The sequence below is a fragment of the Chiloscyllium plagiosum genome, unplaced genomic scaffold, assembly GCF_037043375.1.
Source record: "Chiloscyllium plagiosum isolate Xiang-an unplaced genomic scaffold, Cpla_swu_hap1 HiC_scaffold_7, whole genome shotgun sequence".
Taxonomy (NCBI): domain Eukaryota; kingdom Metazoa; phylum Chordata; class Chondrichthyes; order Orectolobiformes; family Hemiscylliidae; genus Chiloscyllium; species Chiloscyllium plagiosum.
The window spans coordinates 93017613-93026763 of NW_028270145.1; positions in this window are offsets into that span (position 1 = coordinate 93017613).

Here is a 9151-nt window from a genome sequence, read left to right on the forward strand (position 1 = left end):
GCCATCAGATGGAACCTGACTTCAGGCGAAAATAATTCTCAGTTAGACCTTCATAATCTATGGCTACAGACAAGTCACAACCCTGGATCTTGACAAAATTTCTATTGATATGTCTGGACTTGTTTTTTTATCTGGGCATGTTAAATCAATGTAGCTTTTTTACAGAGGGAAAGGTTTTGATTCTGATAAAGTCTTTAATGGAAGAATAACTGGAAATTAAATAATTTAATTAAAACCATTTGCAACAAAGATACAAACTAGACTGCAAATGTTTTGTGAACCTCTGCTAATCCAAAATTATTTCTGATGTCCGTTCACGTGCACCTCAGCTTTGGCTTGGAGTTGTACAGTTATAGGTCCAAGTCGAATTCCAAAACAAAAGCACATTATTCATCTCAGCACTTCACTTCTCTACTGAGGAACTGCCGTACAGTTGAAGATGGTGTCCATTTGCTGTTATCAGGTGAATGTCGGAAAAGAATAACCTAGCTCTCATAGCACCCTCAACAACTGTAAGATGCCCAAATTGTTTGACAACTAGTGAAGAATGTTTTAATGTTGTCACTGTGTAATCTAAAAGATTCCAAGACAATATTTAAAGAAGAATTGGGACTTCTCTTGATCTCGTGGCTAAAAGTTATCCTTCATCCATCATTACCAAAAACAGCTTACCTGCTTGATCATCTCATTGCTATTTGTATGACTTTCTGCATATAAATTCATTGCTTTTTTTTTGTTTTTTTAACAGCACTACAGTTGAAAGATCTCCTAAATAGCGGAAAAGAAATGTGGTAGGCCTGAGGGCGCAGCAGTGTTAAAAAACTACCAATTCTTAATGAAACAAGACAAACTTTAGCTTAATATAGTAACTGGAAGAAAATTTTTAAAAAAGGCTCAAAGTATGAAGAAGCGATTTGGAGATGCCGTCATTGGACTGGGGTGTACAAAGTTAAAAATCAGCAGGTCAGGCAGCATCCAGGGAACAGGAGAATCGACGTTTCGGGCATAAGCCCTTCTTCTTTCCTGAAGGAGCAGCGCTCCGAAAGCTAGTGCTTCCAAATAAACCTGTTGGATTATAACGTAGTGTTGTGTGATTTTTAACTTTGTGGAGAAAGTGAGGTCTGCAGATGCTGGAGATCAGAGCTGGAAATGTGTTGCTGGAAAAGCGCAGCAGGTCAGGCAGCATCCAGGGAACAGGAGAATCGACGTTTCTGGCATAAGCCCTTCTTCAGGAACCCTTCTTTATGCCCGAAATGTTGATTCTCCTGTTCCCTGGATGCTGCCTGACCTGCTGCGCTTTTCCAGCAACACATTTCCAGCTCTGATCTCCAGCATCTGCAGACCTCACTTTGTCCTCAAAGTTTAAAATCACACAACACTACGTTATAATCCAACAGCTTTATTTGGAAGCACTAGCTTTCGGAGTGCTGCTCCTTCAGATGGCTGTGGAGTATAAGATCATAAGACACAGAACTTAAAGCAAAAGTTTACAGTGTGATGCAACTGAAATTATATATCGAAGCAAGAAGATTGTTTGTTAAGTCTTTCATCTTTTAGAATAGCCATGTTGGTTTCGGTTCTTTCATAGTAACTTTGCAGATTACACCAAAATTGGAGGTATAGTGGACAGCGAAGAAGGTTACCTCAGATTGCAACGGGATCTTGATCAGATGGGCCAATGGGCTGAGAAGTGGTAGACGGAGTTTAATTTAGATAAATGCGAGGTACTGCATTTTTGGAAATCAAATCTTAGCAGGACTTATACATTTAATGTTAAGGTCCTCGGGAGTGTTGCTGAACAAAGAGACAGGTTCACAGCTCCTTGAAAGTGGAATCGCAGGTAGATAGGATAGTGAAGAAGGCATTTGGTAAGCTTTCCTTTATTGCTCAGATTATTGAGTACTGGAGTTGAGAGGTCATGTTGCGGCTGTACAGGACATTGATTAAGCCACTTTTGGTATATTGTGCACAATTCTGGTGTCCTTTCTATCAGAAAGATGTTGTGAAACTTGAGAAGGTTCACAAAAGATTTACAAGGATGTTGCCAGGGTTGAAGGATTTGAGCTTTAGGGAGAAGTTGAATAGGCTGGGGCTGTTTTCCCTGGAGAGTCTGAGGCTGAGGGGTGATCTTAGAGGTTTATAAAATCATGAGGGGCATGGATAGGGTAAATAGACAAAGTCTCTTCCATGTGGTGGTGAGTGCAGCACTAGAGGGCATAGGTTTAGGGTGAGAGGGGAAAGGTATAAAAGAAACTTAAGGGGCAACTATTTCATGCTGATGGTGGTACATGTATGGAATGAGGTGCCAGAGGAAGTGGTGGAGGCTGGTACAATTGCAACACTTAAAAGGCATTTAGACAGATATATGAATAGGAAGGGTTTGGAGGGATATGGGCCGGGTGCTGGCAGGTGGGATTATTTTGGGTTGGGATATCTGGTCGGCATGGACAAGTTGGACCGAAATGTATGTTTCCGTGCTGTACATCTCTATTACTCTAAGATTACGACTCTTTCTGTAAGTTACATTCTCAAGTAACTTTAGAATTACAGTGTAACTTTTAAAAAAAGTTCTTGGATTTACATATTGAAAAAAACTGAAACCAACATTGTCATTCTAAAAGAGGAGAGATGTAACAAAGAATCCAGGTCTTTTTCAATATATAATTTCAGTTACATCACACTCTAAACTTTTGCTATAAATTCTGTCTTACAATCTTATTTTCCACAACCACCTAATGAATGAGCAGTGCTCCAAAAGCTAGTGCTTCCATATAAACCTGTTGGACTATAACCTGGCATTGCGTGATTGTTAAGTATGAAGAAGAGCTACCAGAGAAAAATAATAATAAAGAATGAAAGATTTTATAGTGAAAGAAATTGCATCAGGCAAAGATTAAAGAGGGAAAAGTATTTTGAGGATAAATGAATGACAGGAGTGTGAAATGAGCACTTTGCTTTAACTATAAAAGATATGATGGTGGAAATGAAAGAGTGTATAGAAAGAAAAAACACAAGAAAGTTGTAGAGTTGAAAGTAGCATTGAAAGGTTTGATGAAGAGCATGTATTGGAAAAGGATTTGATCCTACTGATATGTTTCCTAGATTGTGAAGCTGTATCTGGGATCTTCCCGAGAGGGTTAGATTGTTTCCAGTGTAGCATTGCCTTATGAGAAAGGAGAAATGGATACATGATGTCACCATAAATAGTGCAGAGAGATGGTAGTGTGACTGGACTAGTAATCTAGAACTCCAGGTAAATGTTCTGGGATGTGCATTCAAATCCCACACGGCAGATGGTGACATTTGAAAGCCCTCTCTTCTGGTGCAGTTGTAGAATCCTTAAACATGGATCAGGAGGCATGGATTCAAGTCCCCCCTGAGATAACATCTCTGAAGAGGTTGATTGGGAAAATCAGTATAACCATAGGCTTGCCAACTTAATGATAGTTGTTACTAGAAGTGAGAAAACAGTAAAAAAAAATAAGATTCACTTTATAGACAGCCAGCATGATTTGTAAAGGGCAAGTGTTTCATAAACTTCTATCAATCTGGTAAGATGGTGGTGTAGTAGGACACTCCAGTTGGAGCTTCACCGCTCTGCCTATTCTTTTTTCTCTCCCTTTTTCCTCTCTTCTGTGGTTTTTCTCCTCCTCTTCTGTCTTCTTGTAGTCTCAGGCTCAGCCACCCAGCCCAGCCTCCAACTCCCAGCCACCAAAGCTGGGTCGGTGGCCTGGAGCGGGGATGCCAATGACCAGTGTGCCTGAAATGGGAACAGCAGCAGCCAATGTGTTTCTGGAGCGGGGATACCAGCGACTAGCAGCATGGTCCGGGGACACCAGTGACACAGTATGGGGCAACTAGTGACCAGCAGCACGGTCTGGGGATACCAGTGACATGTTGTGGGGTAGCTAGTGATCAGTGGCGCAGTGTGTGGATGCCAGTGACCAGGAGTGGGGCAGCTAGTGACTGGCAGCATGGTACGGGGACACCAGTGACAATGTGTTGGGGCAGTGAGTGACCAGCAGCACAGTGTGGGGATACCAGTGACCAGCAGCACAGTGCAAGGAGACCAACGAACGGCAGCACAGTGTGGAGACCAACGAACGGCAGCACAGTGTGGAGACACCGATGACCAGCAGCATGGCGCAAGGACACCTGCAACCAGTAGCACAGTGTGGGGATACCAGCAACCAGCAGCACAGTGCGTAGACACCGACAACCAGCAGCACAGTGCGTAGACACCAACAACCAGCAGCACGGTGCAAGGACACCAGTGAACAGCAGCCCAGCGTGGGGATACCAGCAACCTGCAGCACAGTGTGGGAATACCAGCGACCATGAGCAGGGCGGCTCGTGACCAGCCGCACGGTCCGGGGACACCAGTGACATGGTGTGGGGTGCCTAGTGACCAGCATGTTGTGGCGACACCAACGACACTGAGTGGGGTGGCTCGTGGCCAGCAGCACAGTCCAGGGACACCAGTGACATGGTGTGGGGCGGCTAGTGACCAGCAGCAGAATGCGGCGACACCAGCAATCAGTGACCTGGTGCGTGGACACCAGCAGCCCAGTGTGGGGGTGACTAATAACCAGCAGCCCTTTGCAGGAGTTGGGGAAGGCAGCCTGCAGTCTGACTACATGGAGGCTCCCCTGTGCTGGTCTGCTGTGGAGAGCCCTTGGAGAGAGATTGTGATGTGTGTCTTTAACTTTGCTTCTTTTTTTTCTGACCTGTGTTTATATTTGAATGGCTGTAATGTAACTTATTTTTCTTTGTTTATTTTTTCTGTAACTAAGGAGTGTACCTTGGTACTCTGTCCCTAAGATGGCACGGAGTGTTAGTGACATTGTTACGCTGTATCTAATATTATAACTGAAGAATCTGTACCAAGGTACCTTTGTACCTGAGATTGTGCTATTTGTGTCTACTTATAAACTTTTCACTGTACTCATTTGAGTACATTTGCACTCTAAGTTTAGTTCCATTTCCTGCATGCACGCAACCTCACTCAGGCTGGCTTTCAATTCTAGGAGAAGGAATTTCTGTTTTAACGTTTTTTCATGTTCGAGGAATGGAGTTAAAAAACAGGGAGGTTGTAATGCAGCTATATAGGGTACTGGTGGAGCTGCGTCCCACCAAAAAAATGTGGGCATCACTGGCTGGACCAGCATTTCTTTGGCCACTCTAATTGATGAGAAGGCAGTTAAGAGTCAACTACTTTGCTCTGGGTCTGGAGTCACATGTAGACCAGACTAGGTAATGATGGCAGTTTCCTTCCTTAAAGAGCATTAGTCAACAGATAAGTTTTTCCAACAATGGATTTACAGTCATCAGCCATGGTGGGATTCAAACTCTGGTCCCCTGAACATTATCTGGGTCTTCGGATTAAAGTCCAACGATGATACCATAAGGCCATCACCTCCCCATACAGAGCAAGTTTAATAGGTAGAGTCTGGAGTTGAGCGTGTTGGCTTACGAGGAGAGATTGAGTAGATTGGGATTGTACCCATTGGAATTTAGAAGAATGAGAGGGGTATCTTTTAGAACATATGAAATTATGATGGGAATAGATAAGAAAGAAGTAGGGAGGTTGTTTATTGATTGGCAAAAATAGAACTGGGGTGTTATAGGCTCAAAATAAGGCGGAGCAGATTTAGAACTGAGTTGAGGAGGGACTTCTTTAAGCAAAGGATTGTCAATCTGTTGAATTCCCTTCCCGGTGAAGCAGTTGAGGATACCTTGTTCAATGTTTTTCAGGCAAAGGTAGATTTTTGAACTTTAAAGGAATTAAGGGTTATGGTGAGCTGGTTGGTAAGTGGAGCTGAGTCCATGAAAAGATCAGCCATGATCTTATTGAATGGCTGATCAGGCTTGACAGGCCAGATGGCCTACTCCTGCTCCTATTCCTTATGTTCTCATGTAGTTTCACAGGTAGACAGGGTGGTGAAGAAGGCATTTGGCACGCTTGCATTCATTGGTCAACACGGAGTTGTGACGCCATGTTATAGCTGTACAGGACGTTGGGGTGACCACTTTTAAAATACTCTGTACAGCTCTGGTCACCCTGCTGCAGGAAGGATGTTATCAAATTGGAAAGGCTGCAGAAAAGATTTAACAAGTATGTTACTGGAATTGGAGGGATTGAGTTATATGGAGTGGTTGGATAGGCTGCAACATTTTTTCCTGGAGTATCAGAGGTTGAGGGGTGACCTTATAGAGGTTTATAAAATCATGAGAGAAAAGTATAAGGTAAATAGCAAAGGTGTTTTCCATAGGGCAGAGGAGTCCAAAACTAGAGGGCATAGTTTAAGGTGAGAGAGCAAAGATTTAGAAGGGTTCTGAGGGGCAACTTTTTCCACACAAAGGGTGGTTTGTGTGCAGAATGAACTCCCAGAGGAAGTGGTAGAGACAGATTCAATTACAACATTTATAAGACATTTGAATAGGTGCATGGATAGGAAAGGTTTAGAGGGATATGGGCCAAACACTGGCAAATAGTTTGTTATGGGAGTTGAACCAAAGGGTCTGTTTCCGTACTGTGTGACTTTGAATCTGTGTGACAATAAAGCTAATTCAATTCAATTTAAGAAGTTCTTTGAGAAAATTGAGTATAACGATAATTGGCATACAATGAATGTTATGTCCACGAGTTTTCAAAATGATTCTGAATAGGGTTTAGTTGTTTCTCAGAGAAAACAGGTTATAGGGAAGAGTGATGAAATAGACCTAAGTGGATAGATTATGCACAGTTTTTGATTATCAATTCAGGAAGAATAAATCTGACATTTTCCTGTGCTGTAAATCCTATGAAACTGAAGTCAAAGGAAAGTTTGTAGCTTTTACTCATTCAGAGGCTGTGGGCTTAATTGGCTGGACCAACTTTTATTGCCTACCTCTCGTTGTGTTTGAAAATGTGGTGAGCTGCCTTTTTGAACCACTGCATTTGGGTGTTAGTGAGGAAGTTGCAGGATTCTGTCCCAATGACACTGAGGAAACAGAGATATGTTTCCAAGTCAGGATTGTGGGTGATTTTGAGAGGAAATTGCTGGTGCTGCTGTTTCTAGGTATCTTCTGCCCTTGTGATTCTAGATGGTAGTGGTTGTGGGTTTGGAAGATGCTGTCTGAGTGCTGTCTTGGTGAATTTCTGTAGTGTATCTCGTAACTGGTACATGCTACTACTATGCATTTGTTGCGGAAGGAGTGAATGTTTGGAGATGTTTGGAGCGTATACATTCAGGCAGTGAGGGGTCTTTCATTCAGGCAGTGAGGAGTCTTCCGTCACACTCCTGACTTGTTGGGCAGAGGCTAGTACCCTGAGGAACTTCTTCAATGATGCCCTGGAACTGAACACCTGGAACAGATTGGATGAATGAACAAAGGTTATTTTGAAATTTGAACCTTCAGAAGCTGCAATCAGTGCAATTGGAGGAAAAATTGAAATGTTTCAATAATGCAGTTATCTTGTGCTAGATAAAAGATTGTTAACCTGCCATCTAACTGGCAGATTTAACAATACAGACCTACTTATCTTGCATTACAATAGATGTTACGTTTGTCAAACGCCTATTAGAATCTTGGAAGAATACAGCTCTTAAATTATGTGAAATTCAATCTAGTTAGCAATATACTGTTGCACTTACTATCAATTGTCATGGTCTGTATCAGTGATGTTTTTGGAACAGTATTACTGTACCCATTGTGATTAAATCCTCTTTTATTACTCACTATGTAACCAACAATTTGTGTATATTGTAACATTAAGGAAAGAGACACTTCCAAGGGTTTGCTGCATTTGAGTTTTATTGGCTATTAAATTCAACACAGCTGAGGAACAAGGGTATATCTTATAGAACAGAACAGCACCGCACAGGCCCTTTGGCCCACGATGTTGTGCTGAGCATTAATCTTCATCTAAGATCAACCTAACCTACACACCCCTCAATTTACTGCTGTCCATGTGCTTGTCCAGCAGTTGCTAAAATGTATCTAATGTTTCTGACTCTACTACCGCTGGCAGTGTATTCTACGCACCCACCACTCTCTGCGTAAAGAACCTACCTCTGACATCTCCCCAACACCTTCCTCCAAACACTGTGAAGTAATGACCCCTCATGACAGCCATTTCTGCCCTGGGGAAAAGTCTCTGGCTATCTACTCTATCCATTCCTGTCGTTACCTTGTACACCTCTATCAAGTCACCTCTCTTCCTTTGTCTCTCCAGTGTGAAAAGTCATAGCTCATGCAACCTCTCTTCATAAGACAAGCCTTCAAATCCAGGCAGCATCCTAGTAAATTTCCCCTGCGCTCTCTCTAAAACATCTACATCTTTCCTATATTGCAGTGACCAGTACTGGACACAGTATTCTAAGTGTGGTCTAACCAGGGTTTTATAGAGTTGCAGCAAAACCTTATGTATCTTAAACTCAATCCCCCTGTTAATGAAAGCCAAAACACCATATGCTTTAACAATCCGATCAACTTCGATGGCAACTTTGAGGGATTTATGTACGTGGACCTCAAGAACCCGCTTTTCCTCTACACTGCCAAGAATCCTGTCTTTAACCCTGTCTTCAGCATTCAAATTCGACCTTCCTAAATGAATCACTTCGCATTTATCCAGGTTGAACCCCATTTGCCACTTCTCAGCCCGGCTCTGCATCCTGTCAATGTCTTGTTGTAGCCTGCAACAGCTCTTGACACTACCTACAATGCCACTGATCTTTGTGTCATCAACAAACTTACTAACACACCCTTCCACTTCTTCATCCAAGTCATTGATAAAAACTACAAAGAGTAGAGGCCCACGAACAGATCCCTCCTGGACACCATGGGTCACCAACCTCTAGGTAGAATACTTTCAATAGACAATAGACAATAGGTGCAGGAGTAGGCCATTCTGCCCTTCGAGCCTGCACCACTATTCAATATGATCATGGCTGATTATCCTTAATCAGTATCCTGTTCCTGCCTTATCTCCATAACCCTTGATTCCACAATCCTTGAGAGCTCTATCCAACTCTTTCTTAAATGAATCCAGAGACTGGGCCTCCACCGTCCTCTGGGGCAGAGCATTCCACACAGCCACCACTCTCTGGGTGAAGAAGTTTCTCCTCATCTCTGTCCTAAATGGTCTACCCCGTATTTTTAAGCTATG